The following is a 21823-nucleotide window of genomic DNA, read 5'->3' as shown; positions in this document are numbered from 1 at the left end:
ATCAAAAACATTGCTTGTTTTTTCACTTTTTTCTGTTCGAACGCTGCCTTTTTTTTCGTCTTTACGAGTCTTAGCCATGTTTTTCATTTAATCAGTCCTTCTTAATAAAAGAAAGAAGAAGAAAAGAGGGGGAAAATAGTGTGCAGTCAGCCCTTTCAGCAGCAGCAGATCAGATCGTACAGTGAGCAGCTGCGTTTGTTGAGAAGTGAGTCATGCTTTAGATTTTCCTGTGTTTCAGAGCACAGACAGTGACTTGGAAAATCTGCTGCACACACCCTAAAAACAAACACCAGTGACCCTGTATATAGATATCACTGACTCGACACAACTACGCCCTCTTCTTATTTACACAATGCTCTTAATACGGATCCACCAGCCTCGAGGAGTGTTAACCAGGGCCACTGCTTTTCTTTTTTTTTCTTCTAGTCACACACATGTAGGCCCAGGCATGATAAATAGGTAGTGTGGATCCATTCAGATGCTGATACTTAGTGATCGAAACATCCTGCACAGGCTGTAAAGAAGCGAGAGACAACTCTGGCAGCCTCCTATTGACAACCATTGAGTTGAGCATTAATTAATATGGTAATGATGTGTGAAGGTTCATTAACGAGCCGCCACAGAAGTAGCCACAGATACAGTATTAAGCGTGCTCGGAGTAATTAATGGAATAACTTTACTTAGTGGTAAATATTCATGGGGCCCTCATCTTTTTGTGTGCGCCGTGTGAAGAGAGAGGAGAGCCTGTCCATTAGAGGAGCTGAAGAGCTGTCCACAGTGAATGCGGGCCTTTTGTTGGGATTGGGTGCGTTTCAGTGGAGGGGTATTAATTCATATTTTGAACATGCAATCTTACAACAAAGCCAAAGGCACCGATAACATACCTGGGACTAGAGAGCATATTGTGAAGCCGTGACCCCCCTCACAAATAGGGAAGTCCACTTCACAGGTTTGTGGACTGAATGAAATGAGTCTTTGTTCGTGCTCAGATGTAGCCACAGCGGTTCATTACCATCGCAAAAAACCCTCCTGATTGTCCATTGCCTCTTAAAATAGGGTGTTTGCATGTTTTTTTCCCTCCCACAATTACAATGGGGCCTGTGGTATTTGCATAGAGAGTGGAAACATTTATTTGGATCACCTGATCCTCTGAAGGTATCAGGCTAACGGTCACACACACAAGAGTTGTGACACTACCACGAGATATTTCTCCGTCAAAAGTCTTTGTTGTGCTATTTTCCACTTTGTTTAACACAGCACACCTACAAGACTTTACAAGAGAACCTTGCAAAATGCTCCTTAGTTTCCTTTGTCTTTTGAAATTGTTGCATTTTGATTCATCTTCTCAGTTTAAGCCTCTTACTGAGCATGCACATAACCCACCCAGGTGGGTAATTATCTCAACCAGGAGTTGTTCTATTCCCTAAAATCTCAATGTGGGAGTGTGTGATGGGCTCGGTTTTCCCAACCGGGCGAAGCAGCGTGTGCTTGTTTATCCTCACCCTACGTTCTCCGCACCCCCACTGTTCTAAATGGCAATATTACAGCCTTGTGCTGTTTGAAATGGAGACAATTATCTGTTTAGGCATTACAAGATGGGCATTATATTACAAGGAGAAAAGGCGTACAGCTGCTATCAGGATCCCGTTGTTGCCTTTTCTCTCCAATACAAATTTTCCGTCATTAAAATGATGGAACATTTATCTAAATGGATGTTATGCGTTGGGTAAACTCATTTAGCTCCCGGGGCTCTTTCAGGTGATGGGAATTAATGATGTTTAGTAGTTTGAAACTGAAAATATCTGTCATTTGTCACCACTCGCCATTGATTTACGATTGCATTGATGATATGTTAATTGAAGTGTAATGAATCACAATAATAGGGTAGTTGGGTGGGAATGGTCCATTTTCGATGATTGTTCAACCCTCAGTAGAGTTCAGAGCGAGCTGCATGTTGACTCGCGTTTTCAACGAGGGCATTTAACACATAATTAATGCTGCAACCGGGCAAGTTGGACCAGTGTGTTTTTTTATCTGCGCTCAGTCTGCTTTAGATAAACACTCGCACAAGCGCCTGGCCGCAGTTTTGACTGCCAAATGTAAACGGCAAAAAGGAGCGGTGGGAGAGGGAGTTGGAGCTCCCCCCTTTCGTATTTGGATATGCTTTAATGCTTTTATTCAAATGCACCTGAGATATTGCCCCACAGTCACTTCTCAGTTTACCATAAAAATAAGATTTTGTTTCCTTCTCTCTTCCTTTTTTTTCTCCTTCTTTCCTTGCCTGGGTTGAGTGCTCAGTTAGGAAAGCTGTGTGCATGCAGATCAGGGCCGCCCAGGGGGAGTTGAGTCAGGGCAGAGCAGGTACAGGTACACTGTGTTCACCACCAGGGGGGGAGCAAGAAGGGCCCCTACTGTGTGCAATATGAAGAGTTTTTGTCTTGCAAATAAACTGCTCGCTCGCATCAGACAGCCCCATTGTTCATTTGCTATCATCGGTGGGTGTAGTTGTAGTTAACAGACAGATGGAAATGCGGACAATAGTCGGCTACAGGACGATAAACGATAGGTGCCTTCTGTCCCGCTCTGAGCTGACGGGGTGGTGTAGCTGCAAAGGAAGGTAGGCCGACTGACACAGCTTCATTGAAGCAAAGGAAAGCTAACAGCGCAGGCATGCAGTGAATTGATCTCTATCTGACAAACATTTATATGACTGTTTGTGCGCTGCTATAAATTCTGATCAAAAGCAACTTGTGGGCAACCTGTGGGCTGCGTTGGTTTACACCCAAGTACTCTGTGTTCCTTTTGGGTGCTGATGACATGGCATATGATCTGCAGAGGTAATTATTTCATAACACTAAGTAATTCTCTATGTCTCCGCAGGGCAAGGAGGCTGTTTTTTCACCACCACGGCTGGAACTGAAGATTGCTTTAAATAAGCAAGTCATCGGAGAAGGTAAACACACAATCATTCACCAGACTGCAGCCCCCTGCATGTATGCAAATGCTGTATTGAATTGGCTTAATAATTAACTGAATGCGGTGTGGTTGTCTTGTTTGTGTACTGTATTTTGAGCCTGAGGGTGGGAGGGTTGTTACTGGCGGCGGCGTGGGGGGCTCGACAGGTGCACTCTGTCAGTGTTTTGAGTGGTTTTAGCATGGCGAGTAATAAGAGGACAGTTCACCTGAAGGTCAAACTGGACTTAGTAAGAAGTCAGAGATTGTGAGTTAGCTTTATGCTGCTCAGTGTGGAGATATCTGTCTGTTTGTGCATGTTGACATTCGTCGGGAAAAGCTGAAATATGGTAATGCCATGTTTACCAAACAAGAGGGGGGAGGTTTACCTCACTCAGTCATGCTATCGTTGAGATCTCAGCCATTCTGGTGGATATCTCGTGTTTGCGTCTCACACCCGTCTCCCTATCTGAGGAGATTTGGGGCCCCCAGGATGTGAACTTTTGTCTGGAGTGATCTGGTGAGGTGGAGTGTTTGTGTGTGTGTGTGTGTGTGTGTGTGTGTGTGTGTGTAGGGGGGGTCTTAACACTTCAGGAGCTCAGGGCTTCGGGGAGGAGTGTGTCTGTTTTCTGTCTCGTACAGCTTCAACCTCATTTCTTACACTCATTTTCTCTTTTGTCTGTATCATTTCTTCCTCTCTGTCTCTCCCTCCATCAACATGTTGTGACTTGTAAGTAGGACATGTGCAGTGATGTGCCAAATAACGACTGTACATTTGAGCAGTGTGTCGTCCTCGTTAGAAGATATTGCAGACTGTTCGAAGCAACAATACATGTGAAGTGTAACTTGAGTTCCGCAAGTCATAATTTCTGGGATTGCAGCTAAATATTTTGACATACACATTAGTAAAATTGGGAAGCATAGCACTGCTTATTCTCAGTGTTTTTTCTTGATGAAATATCTGTTTTCATAGAGTCATTTCCCTTTTCTATCTTGCTATAAACTTATACTAACAGTTTACATTATGTTTTGTGATCAAGGTCCAGTTTGAAGGATTTAGTGGGATATATTGGCAGAAATGAAATATTCATAATTATATGTTTATTATTGTATAATCACATGAAACTAAGAATTATTGTGTTTTCAATAACGTAGAATGAGCTTCTTTATATCTACAGAAACAGCATGTCCTCTCCCACTGAGTCCGCCATGTTGCACCGCCATGTTTTTACAGTAGCCCAGAAGGGACAAACCAAACACTGCCTCCAGAGAGGACCATTCACAGTTTTCTCGTTTTTGCAGCCCCCATAGGGAAGGATTGTGATGATGAGTCTTTTGGGCCGATGGACGATGCCACCGGCCCAACCTAATAGCTATCGCTATTAGTAGTCGATGGCTGACAGCCTGACCATCGTAACATTGTGATTCAAAAGGCTCCCCACCAGAGAGCACAATTAAGAGGCGTGTCCCCTCAGGGTTGCCGTAGGGCAAGAGTTGTTGTTTGTAATATGTGGGGAGAGGAAATGAAAAGAAGTATGTAGCTGCTCAGTGCACTAACATTACGTCTCCATGTCCCATTTATTATTTTCTTAAACCAGCTCAGTTAGGAGAACCCAAGACACTCTGTTAAATTTGTTGCAGCAGTTTTATGCATATGAGGCTGAACAAAGCTAAGTTACGGACATGTGCTGCAAAGACGAGGATGCTTTTAAACCTGGCACAGGGCTGTATGTCGGTGGTAACAGGAGTTTCCTCTGCAGGGTGAGACAGTTAGAGATTCATGTCAGAGCGACGGCGGGCAACAGCGACGGCTACAGTAATGAGCTAATAAGCAACTGCTGCCTTACGACAACACTGAGGGGACATGCTGTCTCAAATTCGTAAACAACAATGTCATCTTTCATCACAATGTTTCACTGTGGACATCGTGTAATGCCAATTCTGCGGACATCGCCCAACTCTACTGCAATACGCCACTAAATCCTACACACTGGACTTTTAAGTTTAAACAAAATGCTAAATTTGGACATTTTCTCGTCACAAACTTTTCCAGAAGGAATTCCAAAGGACAAACAATTTAGCATTAGCATTGCACAATTATACAATCAACATGTCATTAACCTAACTACTTCCTACATAGAAGAGTTGGTTGTCAAAAGTATTGATACTTCAATACTTTTCCGATACCACTTGTTTACAACAATATGATATCCACATTTGATTGTATTGAAAGTACAGAAGCTAAAATAAAAAATAAAAAAAAATCTAAAATCATTCTCTTTACTTTTTTTTTGTCTTGCTGTGGTATCATAAGAAATATCAAGTCGGGATCAACTATGTTTTTTTTTCAGGGCCAATACCGATTAATAGTAACCAAGGAGACAGTTAACCCGCTATCGGAGCTGATATAGATTTGCAGTCAAAATTAGTGTCAAAGTTGAGAGCAACCAGTGATGTAATGTAACAAATACAATTTACTCAAGTACTGTACTTAAGTACAATTTTGAAGTGCTTTAGTATTTCTGTTATCTGCTTCTTAATTACTTCCCCACTAAATTTATTTGATAACTTTAATTATTTTGCAGATTGAGATTATTCATTGCTGATCGGCTATAACTTGTGACATGTACTGTAACCAGTCCGATAGTGTTGTGGGAAGTGAGAACACAGAATGGTGACTGCAAGCAGAGAAAGGACGCTGCATCGGAGCCAAAGTAGTGCGTTTTCAAATCAATTTATTGTAGTGACACAAAAACCACTGATTATCAGAAGCGTGCTGAATATCTGCCTGTTTTTGGCCAGGCCAAAAGTCGGTCCATCCCTAGTATCAAGTATCTATTTTTAAATACTTGTATTGTATTGAAGTTTTAATTGTGTTATCATGACTACCAAAAAAAGCCTTCAGTGATAAATCATTTTCCTCTTGAATATTAACTGCTGCAGCTTCTTCGTCGAGTTTGGAAAAAGCAAAAGCAGCTGTCATCGTAACATTTAGCAATATCTGCAGGACTCTCTTCTTCCCCACAATCTGTTAAGCAGCCCGTACTCCTCTTTTATTTGATCCAGACAGTCACCCACACATTTGGAAAACAGAGACTTGGAGAAAATTGAAGTGTTGCTGCTGTTTATCTGGAGTGCATTCTCTGCATAGTGAGGTCCACTCCAGCAGGCCCCTCAGCTGCTCGCTCCAGATGTAAGATCAGCCCTGAGAACTTCCAAATGGCAGTGTAATTAATGTTAATGTGGCAAAATCAGCCTAATTATTGACACAACTTTCCAATGTGATTCTGATCGCATCACTAATGCTAAATCCCTGTGGCAGCTTATGGGATTACTATGTCTTGGTGTTTAAAGCTCTTTTAAAGTGCAATAGACTCTAATAAGTGTTTGTGTGTGAAAGCGGGGTGTTGACTTTTTTATCGTTAAATCTTTGCGAATTACAAAATAGGAATTTGAGACGGAGGGAGAGCCTGAGAGCAAAGTTCTGATGCAGATCTGTGGAATACTTCTCATCATATGGCCATATCTATGTAATAGGGCTGCCTCTGATATGCGCCAATTTATTCAGACCTGATGGCATCCAACTTTCCAGAAGAGAGGGCCTCCACTTAGAAGAATCCACAGACGCCCGAAACATGCGTCTCTGTTTTGAGGGCTTCAAAATGCTATCGCCTCATGGTGGACTTGATTTGAATTTCATGAATCCGTGTAAGGGAGTGGAGAAGACATCATGTAATTCTCCCATTGCTGTAAATGCTTTGGTTTATATTGCCTTAGTTTGTAGCTGTTGAGGTTGCTTTGTTTAATCCACTTTTTATGGAAGTGTTAAGAATAAACAAGTGGATTCATGAGTTGGACCCGCAGAAAAGGTCGTGTGCAGATTTATGCTGGGATGAAAATAGGGCCTCTGTAATCGTTCCCTTGACTGCATTTATTGCTTACTTTAAAAAAGTAATTTCTTTATATCAGCATCAAGCTGAAAATTGCCATGTATTAGTATTAGGCTTGGTAAGCTTCTAATTCTGTGGCATTTACAGCCGGCTGTGTTTCCATGCATTTATAACACTTTGATTCTTAAGAGCTCCTTTAATCGCTTATGCCTAGCTCGGAACATAATAAACAACTCGCTGTAGCAAAAGTGCCACATGGGGGAGATTTCCAGCAAGAAAGTTAAACGCTTTCTGTCGCTGGCAGTTTTGTTGCTGTGTTTTTCATGCACTGTAAGTGCCGTAATCTACTCTCTGAGCTTGGCTGCTGTAGTTAAAAACAGTGACAGGCAGAATAGATGCAAGGCAGCGTGAAAATGAAAAATTATCGTCCCTACAAAGACGTTACAATGGAGACCGAGGCGGAGACATAAAGCCACGTCGTGCTTCTGCCTTTTCCTGTTGATTGAGATCACAGGATGTGTCAAAGCCTTCTAAACACCCTCACCTGGCCGCCGTCTGCTTTCCCTATCTGATGCTCTGCTCCCGTGTCGGCATCAGCTGCTATCAGAACACACTCTGGCAGATCGCCCGCCTCGGTATTGTCTGGCTAAACAGGTTGCACAGTTAAATGCGTGCCTTATGCTGAATACATTATGTCACCCAACAGAGCAACATTCTTATTTCCTCTTGCATCTCCTACAACTTTCATGTGAGTTATCTTCCGCTGTGAGGTAGAAAGAATTGCCCGGATAATGTTATCACAGATGTGTTATCTCAAAGCTACTTAAAGTATGTTTTTGGGGACGAAAACGCGTTTGGCAAGTTTCAATTTCTTTTTCTATCAGCATCAAACAGACATGTCTCCTCTTGGTCTGGAACATATCGATGGATGTATAAACTGTGGTCTGCTTGGAGAGTGAGGAGCTCTGATAACGTCAGCCTGCTACCAGGTGCAGACGGCTAACGTGACACGGCCTTTGTGCGAGATTGACTGCGGTGACAGAAGTAAGCAAATTCCATCCGCAGATGAGTTGTCTTACAGCGAGATGAAAAGAAAATCACAGAAGTGAGAAAAGGTGTCAGAGCTGTTCTTTTTTAGCTTTGGCCTTGTGTCTCTGCCTCAGAAAAGATGAAATAGAACTAATAACCTGGATTGATTTGTTGTCTTCTGAGCAAAATGACTATACAGAGGGTTTTTTTGTGGCCGGCATCTGTCAGACTGCCTTTACTGCAAAACAATATACTGTACTGCAACTGGTGGAGTATCAAATGTAACTTAATATATGTACATGCTGTCCCTGCTCCCAAAATCAATATCATACATTTCTATATTATGACACATTAAAAGAACACTTGTTTACGGTTTCCAGAAGGTCTCTGACTATGTAAGGAGACTCCAAAAAGTTCCTCCGAGGCGCAGCGATTCTTATTTGGATAGTTTTGACTTTGTTGCAATCACGTCATGTCATGGTAAATATCACTTTGGCAGTCCTTTGCTTTTTCTCCGTTTATTTTAGAAAACAAATCCCTTTTAGGGATAAAGCACCTGGTGGGGCTACTTAATGGAATGGCTTCAGCCCTACGCAAATAAACAGCTTGCATTTTTGGTGTGAGATTAGGAATGAGGCTGAGAGCGAGCGAGAGACAGAGAGCTGGAGCGAGGTGGGTAAAAACCAAACAAAGAAAGTCAACATGTGGAGAGGACAGAAGTGGAGGAGTTGCACGTTTACTTCGACTTCCGACTTTAGTTTACCGTGTGTATAATACGTCTATAGAAATGCACGTTAGCATCGGCACATTGTGAGCTTTGAACCTCGGTTAGACTTTCCTTTTTCAGCTTCACGCTGAGTTAAAGCTCCTTTTTTGAATAGCTGACCAGTGAGTCAGCAGTAGGATATCATTCAAAAGGGCTGGAAAAGAGTCTTTGTTTTCCACTCGTGCACTTCCAAAAACAAGCGGTTATGCCTTTTCTTAACCTGGAAAAGATATTGTGGAAACTAGAGCCAATGAAAAAGGGAGTGAACAGGGAGGAGAACAAGTGACCAGTGAAACATTAAGCAGAGTGAGTAAAATATATCAACATGCCTTTGAAATTAGTAGGAAACGGAGCCTTGTAAGTTAGCCCATTGCTCTGGCTCTTTACAGTATATTGTATACATATTGGTACAGTTACATGCCCACTGACTCTCTTGTTGGATTGTCTGGATAATGTTAAAATGTTTTGAATACTGTGTCAGAATTATAGATGCAGCTAACTGAAACCTTTTGAAACCTTTTTCTTGAGGTTACATTCACATTATAGCAGATCGTTTTGAATATGAAAATCCACATTTGCATGGCAAAATCCATCTGTGTCGCCCTGCAGCTGCCCCCAGTTTGTAGAAGCTTGGTGACATATACTCGCAGGGCTGAAGTAGATGGTACATTTCATACATGCTAGCCAGTTGGGCTAGCTCTGGTCGGTTACAATAGCTCTCTAAACTTCTCTCTATTTTCTCCATACTGGTATTTCTACTCCCCTGTGGCATTTTGTTCTCAGAACTGTAAATCATTATTTTTTAATAAAGAGTCAGTGATGGAGGTTCAAAAGTTAACAAGCTAGTTGGAAAGATCGCTAAGTTAACACAGTTTTTGTTCCATTAACTCTTGTTCCATGACTTTTCCGGTGGAGGGAAGCATGAATAAAAGTGAATAGTGCAACATAGTTAATAAGCTACGATAGCTTACTCCATTTTGTACTCTTCGCTTCTCTGTTCCCTAAAAGGTCAGTAATGTCAAGATTGTTTGCTATTGGACAACGGTGCACACTCACTTGTTCACCACAGTTAAAAAATGTGGACATGGATTTACTTTGCCCCAGGGATTCTCCTGTAATAAATTGAGTTTTGGCGGTTTTTATAATCGTAACTTTGCCCACAGTTTCAACTGTATTTCACTCAGATAAAGTTCTTATTTAGCTGCTTGTTGTAAAACACCATTGAATGTTTTGGAGGTATCATATTAGTGCTGGCATAAAAAATAGACATCTTACTCCCCATGAACAATATTTATAATAAGAATTATTATTTAGATGGTCACACTGCCATACTTTTCTGTTTCTGTGTTAGATAGGGATTTTTCTAGCTTCCAATGCAAGACCATTGTTTTCAGATTCATCCACTGTGGTGAGTGTTGGATGGTGAACTGGTGCATTTGTATAGAGGGAAGGCCAAACCGGAGAGGTAAATATACTCTTCATATTTAGCCGCCTTCATGTGAACCTGGCCTGGGAGGGACACGGAAAGCGAGAGGCTGTTTCTACCCAAATGTGGGTTTATTTATGTAATCAAATGAAAAAGGTAGAGGCATTTTTTAAACTGATATTTATTTACACTTTCCCTCTTCGTTTTTTTTTTCGCTCTGGTTTTAGCCTTGGCTCCTGCGTTGTTTTCATAAACAAAGTCTCTCTGGCCGGCTAGAAAAAACACAGTGCAGCCCAGTGCACTGAAAACAGGAATGACAAACACCATTAGCTGAAAAATTTCCATCTCATTGCAACTATGTTATTGTTTACTTTACCATACACGTCCTAATATGGTTACCTCCCTGTCAAAGCGGGCCCGAGCAGAGCCGAGGGGCCCTCGCAGGGAGACGCTTTCAGCTGCCACTTAGACAATAAGAAACAAATGTCACAGCTCGGCAAAATAGCCTGGCTTTCACAGCCTTACAGTACTTGGCCTTCCACGCTGCTTGGCTCAGGCTCCCGTGTGATATTTATCTACTCTCCACTGTTAGATGCCCTCACAATGTACCCCCACCTCTCTCCTTCTCTGTCCCCTCTCTTCTTGTCTTTCTTCTGTCTTTCTTTGTCTGTTTCTCTCCATCGATCTCTGTCCCTGTCCCGGTGTTAGCTATTTGGAGGTTGACTGATGGGCCTCTGTTTGCAGTCCTAAGTTATTTATCAGGGGGTGGGGTGATGTGTTTGGAGTAGCCGTTGCCCTCCTCCCTGTGGCCGAGCAGAGGCCGGTTCAGCTGCAGGTCACGCCCTGGCCCGAAGCCGGCGCTGCGTTTGAACTGGAAACATCTTGGCGATGCTTTGAGAGCCTTTATGATACTTGGATGAACTCAGAAAACTCTGGGTTGCTGCAGAGGAAATGTAGCATTCTGGAGGCCGTGGTGTTTTTATTTTAATTGTTCTGAAGTTTGCTGGAACATCAGTTCAAAAAATGTTATTCTATTTCTATTTCAGATTCAACTTTTTTTTGCAGAGGTGGACAGTTTAGCATGTTATCAACACAAAACCCAGGTAAAGTGTCATCACAATCCTGGCTCAAATTGCCAATCGTCCTGGAGTATTCTCCATGGATTTTCAGCATATAGGCTATTAGGCATTAGGGTCAGGCAACCTCACTACAGGTTAGTCCGGCAATAGGGTTTTCTTTCAGATGCATGGGCTTTCTTTTCCCCAGTTGGTGGAAGATGATGGCAGCCTCACCTCAATCCTAAAATCCTCACGTTTATGATATTTGCCCAGAATTATCTGTGCCTGTGGATGAATGGGAGGACAGAGCATGAGGAATGTAGAAGGTCAGACTGCGTGATTTACACAGTACAGAGCCAGAGAATCCTTGGGAAAATACTTGGGCCGGGATCAAACAGACGTCATGTGATATGTTCTTAACACTGACCTTTAAATTCATGTGTTTTACTGCTCCCCTCTGGCAAATGATGCACTAAACGTGAAACAATTTGTATTTTACACATTTTGAAGATGAATGCAAGTTAAAGGAAGCGTCTTTTTTTCTTTTTAAAGATACTGGTCCTTTATTTGCACAGTCATACAGTCAGATTGCTCGTGCACTGATGATGATTTCTCTTATAAAGATGATACCAGACGCAGTGATTCAGTTCTGAACTTGCTGAATCAAAGCTGCGGTGTGACTTCTTTGAATATGCATAGACATTCATAGTGAAACCAGAGACTTTTTCTGAATTCCTGGAAAAGATTTGAGATCCATGGTTTTCATCTGATTGGCAGGAGGCCAGCGATGAAATAGATATTCTGAGTCACAGTGACTTTTGATATTTGCGAGGCTAGCACACACCCAGGGAGCTGAACGGAAGTGGTGAAATAATGACTTGTAGGTTGACATTTTTAACGAGGGATGATTACAATGCCACAATTCAGTTATGTTTTACATTTACTGTAGTTTAAACCACACTTCTTTTGAAGCCTACCTATTTCCGCTCCATTACACTTATATTTTGTTGATAAGCTAATGGCACTGACCTTTCCTTTTTTTTTATTTTTCCATGCAAGCAGAAAGACCGTACCCTCTTTGACGTTAATGAACTTTGCGAAAGGGTTGTTTACTGGCTTCAAGGTCAGTTTCTGAGAAGGGCAGCGGGTTTTTCTTGTAAACATATTTACAGCCAAAGATGTGTAAACACTGTAAATGTATACAGGTGCAGCCGGCGCGGCGATACTGGCCCATTTTCCTCTTTTCTCTTTGTTTTTTTCCTGACCTTTCCCCTGTGACACACGCACAAAGGCTTGTTGTGTGCATATGTTTTTATTTCTGGAAGCACTTTAAAGTAATGCGTGCACCAACAAAAAGCAAAAAATAGGAAAAAAGAAAAAAAATTACTCTTAGAAAGCGTAATGATGTGCCTGCTCACAGTGTAAAAGCTGAGAGGGGAGAGAAGGAGAGGAGAGGCAGATAGCAAGGCAAACGCAGGACTAGTGGGGGTATTAAATATGAATTAATGGAATGTTGCTCAGGCACATCTCTGGGTGTAGTGTAGTGTTGAAAAATAAAATTTATGTTGCCAGCTACTGGCCGTGAAGGTGCATTTGGACTTAGCGCGCTTTAATTAGAAGTGAGATATTAGCATTTCATAGGGCTTTATGCTGGGTGAGGGGATCGGCCGGCCACCGCGCCTTCATTAGCCAGCTTCTCTGTGTAATGAGTGCCGTCATTAGCTGATGGAGTGGATTTGCCCTAGCTCTACCTTGAAAGGCACATCTCTTACATACTTGCAAGGAATAAGGCCTTTTAATGGATTTCTTAATGAATAAAATAAGATGCCACTTCTTTAAAATTTGACGAGTGCATTTCTGATTATGACCGCTATTACTATTACCACCGCTGCCTTTTACTGTTTTCCTTAAATTAATCTAAAAAAACCCAGTAATATTTGTGGTGGAAAGTGGAAAACAGAGGTATTTAAGGGGTTATGGTGACATTTTGTGAAAGTAAAAAATGTAATCCATCATAAATTCTGAATTATATCAATAACATGCGGTCCATAAAAGTGCTACATCAAAAGGGTCGACTTTCATTCATATGCATGTGGAAGAAGGTGTGTGTGATTTGTGTCAGAGGTCTGAAGAAGTGCTCTCTGGGCTCCAGCACAAGATGTTAAAACTTGCCATGTTTATCAAGGAAAAAAGCAGGACAGCTATTGGATAAATCTGACTGCAAATGATGTGTGTGTGTGTGTGTGTGTGTGTGTGTGTGTGTGTGTGTGCAGGAGTGTGTGCACATTCAACAACAGTCAAGACAGTCAGCGCTGTGGTGTTTTTTTCTTCTTCTTCTTCTTTGGTGATATGGAAGTCTCCTTAAGCCTTCGGCTGCGGCTCCATTCTCAGAATCAGGCGTGAAGTGATTAGTATTTTATTGATGAGCTCCTGAAGTGGCAAGTGTGGGAAATTGGATCTTTGATCTCCTGGAGTTTGGGAAATATATCCTGAGTGTGTGGAGCTCTCCAGGTAAAACACCCCCCCATCCTACCAACATCACTACACCCACACACTACACCCACACACATCCACATGCAGAGACAGACAGACGTTTGGGAGGGATAGTCCTCCCCTTCTCCAAAACACATATTTGTTTTGGATGTTTTCACTGAGAGTCTACATGGTGATTACAGATGTTCATTAACAAAATTGGGTATTTGTTTTAAACTTTAACCAATCACTTTGATATGCTAATTACAGTGTAATTTAATTTGAGCCCTGTAATGATGATGCTGTTATTATGGACATAAATGATGCAGTTAAGCTGAGAGTAATCTCATTTGCATACTGTACATGCCAGTAAATTAAGCCCTTTCCTGCGTTGCTTCAGCTTTAATTTTCCACTCCTTTTCACACAGCATCCCTCAGCCCCTGTGCCTAATAGCAGGCCAGCTTGTTTGATGTGGAGAGCCGCTTCCTCACACTAAATCTAGTCACAATATGTAATACATAAAGGCTCTCATTATAACTCTAAGTGCTCTTTTAAGAAGTTGGTATTAATAAGCAGGCAAGCTTTTCGTGCTTTGTAGTGATACACAAAAACAGCATAATCATCTTCAAAATTCCTTAATCTGCATACGAGAAATAAAAACCATCACGGTTTGTGATAACGATGTGCCAGGGAATAGTTAAAGAGCCCCTAATCATATTGTATATGTCGTCCTCCATGTGTTGATCAGAGATATCTTCAAAGACCGGATTGTATTTTCATATTCCTCCTTTGAAAAAAAAGATGAAGGGCATTTGGATGTTTTTTAACGAAGATTTTTCACCCTCACCAAAAACTAATTGAAAAATAATGCCTTATTGTATGTTTAGAGCAAATAATTTGGCTTTTTCTCTTTGTACAAATGCTTTTTGATGTGTGTATAAAAGAGGCATGTTTCTGACAGAGGGACACGGCCGGCCTTGATAAAAGCTCCTGTGTCTTCATTAGAGAAGCAGCACCTCATGGCGTCTGATTGTCTGATGTTTGCAGTGAGATGGTAAACATGTTTGTCGTACAGGGGTGTATTTATGCTGATCAAACATGCGAGGTGGCCCATGGTGAATGTTAAGGACTTTGGCTCGCCGCAGGGCTCAAAAGCCTCACAATGGTCGAAACTTGCCCTGCTCGGAAACAGATTCCGGCTTCCCCTCTACACTTTGAAGGTGGGTTTGGAGGGTGCTTTATGGACTTTTACACTGACAACACAATTGCCCTTCACTGCCAATGCGCCTCCATTTTGGACCATAAAGAATATTATTTTTCTGCCAGCCAATTTTCTCTGTTAGTCTCTAATTGGCTACATAAATCTCGGCCGTTGAGGGTGAGAAATGTTGCAGTGTCACACAGTGTAATCTTCACCCTTATTTACCAATTCATTAAGATTCATTGATGCAGGATCGGTGAGAGGAAATGACAACATAAATCAGGCCTCCAACATAATGACCCTAATCAGTTGGGAATTGCAGAAAATGTCATGATGAACTATGTCCTTGTATTAGTGCCACTGTACATTGTCATTGTGCTGCTTTATGAGCGGGACGCATCCTCCTGACATGGGCTGTATTTAACCAAAAAGAAAGAGTTGTTAAAACCTGATTCCATTAAAAGGCAGAAATTCATGTGAGGTCTTTTGGTATTTAGCCCTTCGCCTTTTATCTTCAGTTTAACTGTTTAATGGAAGGCACAAACTCCATTCCTTTTTCACCATCTGTGTCCACGCTCTGGGAGGCTGGGGCTTTTAAAATAATGACATGCTTCTTTGGCTTTAAACGACCCCGGTACCGTGCTCCTTCAGAGGCAGCAGGAGGGGTCAATGGGTAGAGCCACTCCCATACCAATGACGGCAATAGCAAAATGGCTGTTGTCTTAAAGGCTCAGTATGTAATTTCTATCGCTAGGTGTCTCTCAATTGAAGCAAAAGACATAAGTTGCTTTGGATAATGGGAGTTAGGATTAGGATGGTCAACCACTGCTGATTAAAATCTATCTGTGTAACTCTCAAGGTCAAGGTAATGTTTAAAAGTCTTATTGGTGTTATTTTGAGTCAGGTACTTACTTTAAGATGCATCATCTAATTTCCTCAGATGTTATAGTGACATCTGTAAATGAGATGTACCATTACCTTGACCAAAATTGCGATTCTCTTCTTGGTTTGAAAGCACCCAACTCAACAAAATATACAACAAAGGCCAAGTCGATGATGCAGAAATGTTACACGATTCGATGATTAATCATTTAGTCCATCAAAAATTAATTGGTAAATATTCTGATAGTCGATTGAACGTTTTAGTCATTTTTCAAGTGAAAGTGTCAAACATTTGCTAGGTTCAGCTTCTTTGCCTTTCTTCTTTGGATTTTGTGCTGATGGTTCGATGAAAGAAGACATTTATAGAAGTCACTTTGGGTCCCGGGATATTCTGATGAACATTTTTATGTTTACGCGCCAGCGATAGCTGTGACCCGAGGCATTATAGGGTTGTGCGTCCATCCCAATATCTCAATATCTCGGGACCCCTTTGAGGGAATTTCTTCAAATTTGGTACAAACGTCCACTTGATCCCAAGGATGGACTCTTAACAAGTTGATGGTCAAAGGTCAATGTCACAAAACACATTTTTTGGCCATAACCCAACAATTAATTTGTTAATTATGACAAAATTTCACCCAAATTTCACATAGGATAAAATGGTGAAGTGATGACATTTTGTATCCATAAGGTCAAAGGTCAACCTCAACATCATAATGTTCTGCATGAACAGTTTGCTAGCCATTATTTAGACATATATTTTTTAACTTTAGACTGAACAATTGTTCAATTAATCATGAAAATAATCAACAGATAAATCAATAATAAAAAGTTGAAGAGTTGCAGCCCTATCCACTGAGCATTGACAGTGGTCGGTGAGACTCTATTGAAATGATCACTCAGTCCATCAAACTTTGTTTATACAGCACAGATCATACATCAAGTGCAACTCCAAGTGCTGAACAAGAAAAGAAGAAAAAATTAAATTAGCCATTGCATCTCCATGCTACTAATATTACGTCTGAAAAAACAATATCTTAAGCTAATCTCTGTGTGAGCAAGTCTAAACAATAGAGGTGGGAGAGCTACACCTGCTGTGTGTTTTTGTCAGTAGAGAAACATTTAACAGTGCTCAGAATCATTTAAGTAGCAGGGGTTAAGCCAGACACCACCGTTTCTTCCAGTTATCACGCACGCTACTGAGAGAGGAATCATAATAAATGCATCGACCACACTTGATGACTTACTCCGCAGTAATTAGCGGCTTACTTGTAGAGCGTTGGTTTACCACAAGTCTGTCCTGATGATTCACCCCCCCCCCCTCCCAAAAAAAATGATTAGGCTACATGTTGTCAGCTCGCAGAGGAAGTTTGCACTCCAGTGAGTTGACATCTCCCCAAAAGACAGCCCTTCTAATAATATTGTCCTCTCTCTGCGTAGGTACGCAATATTAATTAGACAAGTTCGTCGAGGCTAACCTTGGTTTTCCCAGGAAAATGCATCTGACACATTTCCTCTCCACAAGTTCGCATTCCCACACCCCATGGGATCAACCCTTCCATGAATTCCAGTAAAAATGATTAAAAATATATGACACACTTTAAGTAAAACAATAAGCGCTTTTGCAGATCCCATAGGATGCTGCTGATAGATTGAAGTTGTGTTTGTCTTTTTGGGTTTGCATGTTTGACAGGTCTAATTGGTAAGACGAGCTGGAGGGCAGCAGTGCCTGCTTCTTTCTGTGTAGTGAGCCCGTGGTCAGAAAAGGAGGCCCCCTGTCTCCTGGTGTCTGTCCTCTCGCTGTCGTGTTAATGGGCATGAGCCACATGTGAGCGAGATTATCAAAGTCAAATGAAGGAGAGCGGCGGAGAAAATGTGTGGCGAACCACTCCTAAAAGAGGCTCCACATCCCAGAATTACTATTCCATTCATGTACAACCAGATTTAAACTCATTAGACTTCTCTATTTACTTAGTCTCTATCGGCCCTAGTTGGACTAAAAATACCATGGCCTGCCTTACTTTGGCACATTCCGTCATTGTCTGTGCACAGCAGGCCTTTACACCGAGGTGTTTCTCAGATGGCTCCACGCAAAGGAGACAAACTGGTTTGTGTATTTTCCGAAATTATGGATCTACTCAGCTTCTCCATTGGAGTCTGCCTTCTAGTACCCTTCTGATTGTTAATTTATCAGAGCTTGTAGCGTGATAATAGGTTGATATTCATATGAATCATCATACTCCACACTGCACATACTCCTCTGCTCATGGTGTAGTAATGGGTTTGGATCTAGATTTCATGCTTGAGAATCCTATCACCGTCATCCCAACGTGTTATAAATATGTGTTTGGCACCCTCGCTCATATTTTATGCCTGTCTTGCTGTTTTTTTGGTGTCTAAATGAAATCAGTAGGGGAAGTGGAGATGGAAAACTATGGATTCTGGGTAGGGAAGCCTTGTTGGATGGCTTCAGCTCAGCAGATGGCAAGTTGTTGTATGCATGAAAAATTTATAGTCAAGGTGACATGCAGCTTGAAAGTCCCTACACTATATTGCCTACCTTATCGTTTGTAATCACTACATACTTTTGTACAATAATGTTCGATGGAGTAACTCCTGATAAATCAAAAAATCAAAGCCATGCACTTTGACTTAAGATCAATAACATCTTTATCTTTTCAGTTCCAGGTAATTCCTGTTATGTTGTTGTTGTTTTTTCCCTCCGTTCCCTGATGTGCCAGCTCACGCAGCCCTCAGACATCCTTTGTTATTTCCACAAACCCAGTTACTGAATAATTGAACGAGGTAAATGTTTAACATGTTTTTACAAGTTCCTCGCTGCGCCGTCGTGAAGCGCCACTGTTTGTTGGGTCTGGAAGAAACACTCTGTTGCTTTGCTTGACAATGATGCGTTTCCATAGGAGACCACCTCGCCGGCTGCCCACCCCCACCATCGCCCATCTTGTTCTCATTCTCGATGGCTCGCTAGCAGCTGCAACACACCAGCCCTAATGCGTCTTCAAATGTCAGAAGAATGACTTTTTGTTTATCCTGACTTCTGCCTGGCTGTTTATTCTAGCCCAAAGCTGCATTTGCATCGACCTTGATTCCCCAAAGCCTGGCCCCCTCTCTCCCCCCTCCTCCCAGAACCTGTTTACACTATGACTGCCCCGAGTGTCACCTAGGAAATCGGCTGATCATTCCACCTGGTTAATATTAAATGGCTCCTGCAAGGAGATGTGTTTGTTCATAAACACAAACCCGCTCCCCCTGTTTACTGTAGCCATGGCAGCAATCACATATTAAACAAACAGCTGCTTTGTTTGCCAGCATGAGTGGTCTGCTTATACCCCGTACAAGGTCTGGGAAGAACTTGGAGAACGCCTCTGTGCGTCTCGTGTGGTGCGGGGATGTGGGGTTTCAATGGAGGTATTAGTTGCAGGGGGCGGGGTGCGTGTTCGTACTATATCGTCACAGTAGTCTGGAGATATGCTCTGCTTATCTGTGACTCGGTTGAAGTGGCTGACAAGATTACATGGTTGTTTGGTCTGACTGTGAAGTCTCCTTTGGCAGAATGTCATCCCTGCCGTTAGTTCCTCGCAGCAGAGAAGGGCCAGAGAAATCCAGATTGAGTCTTTCTGATTGAAGTCGTTATATCTGCAACCATTCATCGATTAGTTATAAACTATTACGTTAATCGCCAACTATTAAGTGACTATTCAGTTTGAGTAAAATTCCAGCTGCTTACATTTGAAAATGATCTGGTTTCTTCGCTCCGCTACATGGTTGGGCACGTTAATTCCAAAATGTGATGTATTACATATTACCAGTTCCTTTCATTTAGAAGTGTTAACCTACTATTCAACGTTACTGTCTGTGTAGAGTAATGCATTACTGATTACACTATTTTTACATGACTTTGACCTATAAAGCTGCAGAAGTACAACCAGGCATTAAAAAAATGGAAGAGGGTCATATTGTTTTATAGCAGGTAAAGCACAGAAGCTCAAGTTTATTGCAGTTTATTACAAAGATCCAGCCCAGTTGTGCATTCACAGTGCAGTGGTTACCACTATGTATGAAAACTGCCCGCTTTCATAAGAATAGTGCGATGATGATATAGAATTAAATAGCCTAGACCTTTTTTAAATAAACGAATAGACTCGGACACAGAGATGGGCAGGCAGATAAAGGATACAAGTGTGATTAGGATGACACTCAGTAGAGCGCAAACCTCCACCAAGGCTCAACTGGCACTTTTAATTGAATCGATCCAATGTAGCATATTTAAATCCACTAGATCCATATTTGTACTCAGGTTCACATGAAATTGTACTCAATCATATGTAGATACCAGCCATCTAAATACACCCATTTTTTTTCATCAAGGTCCAGGCATTATTTTCTGAGAAATGAAGGACGATGTCCTATCTCGCAATGTTAAAGAAGGTGAGAAATAGTTCCTGGATCTGTCCCTTTATCTGAATCCACACCAAAACTCATGAATACTTGAAAACGTATGTATACCCCAAACCTAAAGACTGACTCGGCTGCCATTTTGGCACTTCACCAACACAATTCTTCTTCGACAGATATTTTTTCTGGTGGTGGAAGTGGTGTGGTGTGGATAAATGTTTAAAAAACATTAAGACACACTTAATTTCAGTTGGTAACATGTAAATGGACATAGTGACTGTAATAATATTCCCAAAATTCCATTAGAAATGCATTAAACTACTCATTATGTATGTGTTACTTTTGTAGTACGTTACCCTTAACACTCCTCTAAGACAGTAAACTGAATATCTTTGGGTTGTTGATAAAACAAGACATTTGAGGATGTCTTTCTTCAACTTTGGCAAACACTGATCGACATTTTTCACCTTTTATTGCCATTTTATAGATCAAACAATGAATCAATTCCTCGAGAAAATGGTTGACAGATTAATGAACAATGGAAAATAATGGTTAGTTGAACAAATAAAGGTGGTTCTGGCTTGCAGAAGGCCCATTTTTGCAGATAATACGTGGAAGGGTGTGGGACTGCACTTTGGAAAGGTTTTTGGGATTAAGCCCAATTTCTGTGTCTGTTGTCCGCTGGATGTTTCCAAGAGACGGAGTGGTTTGTTATCAGCGATAAGGGCTGTGATAATGGATTATTTAACATACAGCTCGTGTTTGTCTTCTGACTTTTCCCTCGAATCAGGAGCCAAAATACATCAGAACACAAGACAAACCTTGAGAAGCATTCTGTTGCTGCACCTTCGCTACGAGCTGATGTGTTGTCTAGTCTAGCAACCGAGCTGAACCTAAACAGCTCTAAATTGAACCTCTCCCCATTGTCTCCTCCTCGGTGTGTCTTTATCTCCCGCCCAAGAAATGTTGTGCTTTTGTTGTGTGCTTGTGTAAACAAGGGCTGTGTGAGAACTTGGCCAACCGAAGCAGGTGGCCGCCGAGGCTTTACTGTCATGAGCATTAAAGAAAAACAGAACACGAAGACGGGTCAGAGCACAGCTGCGCGGGCCGACCCTACCTTGAATCGACTGCTGACTTGTTTGAGCTGTTGAATTCCAGGCAAGCATGACAGGGGGACAGGCATTAGATTTCCAGTGAGGGAGGCGGGGGAGGCAGGGTTGATGAGCTCTGGCCGCCGGCTGTTCTTAACCTTCAACCTGTCTGGTCAGGTGGGAGACACATGTGACTCTTGTTTGTACTGTACTGCCCATATTTGAGGCTGGGAAAACAAAACAAACTGTAAACAAACAGAAACTCTGACCTTTTTTATTATCCAGTGTTTGTTCCAAACACTTGTTTTGTTTTGCAAGCAACTCCCCCCCGAAGAACAGACAGGCATCTAATAATCAAAAGCACAGCCAGTTCTTTTCTACACTGTTGTTGCTTTGTTTTGATCTCATGGAATTTCCATCATTTTGATTCTTTTTAAAACTTTTTTTTTCCAGCTAAGAAAAAAAAAAAAAGGCCTGACATGCTCCATTAATAACAAGAAGGAGTTTTTTTCCCTCATGTCTCCTTTTGTGTGTTGTGTTATGTTGAAATGTTTGTGTCTGGAGAATGAATACATATGTTTTTAACCCCAGTAACTGCACCCCTTTTAGAAGCACTCTTGACCCATAATTACAGCTGAA

The 21823-nt window shown here is 41.7% G+C and overlaps 1 protein-coding gene across 8 annotated transcripts in view; it reads left to right on the top strand.

Annotated features, from left to right (window-relative positions):
• foxp1b (forkhead box P1b) overlaps positions 1-21823 on the top strand; it is a 167108-nt gene that overhangs the window by 55822 nt on the left and 89463 nt on the right. For all 8 annotated transcript variants that reach the window (XM_084349393.1, XM_084349395.1, XM_084349396.1 and 5 more), the window contains one exon: positions 2881-2953. The gene's annotated coding sequence lies outside the window, so the exon portion shown is untranslated. The remainder of the gene's footprint in view (positions 1-2880; positions 2954-21823) is intronic.

The sequence above is a fragment of the Pagrus pagrus genome (genome assembly GCF_965226575.1).
Source record: "Pagrus pagrus genome assembly, chromosome: 3".
In the NCBI taxonomy this organism is placed as follows: domain Eukaryota; kingdom Metazoa; phylum Chordata; class Actinopteri; order Spariformes; family Sparidae; genus Pagrus; species Pagrus pagrus.
This window is presented reverse-complemented; position numbering and strand designations above follow the sequence as displayed.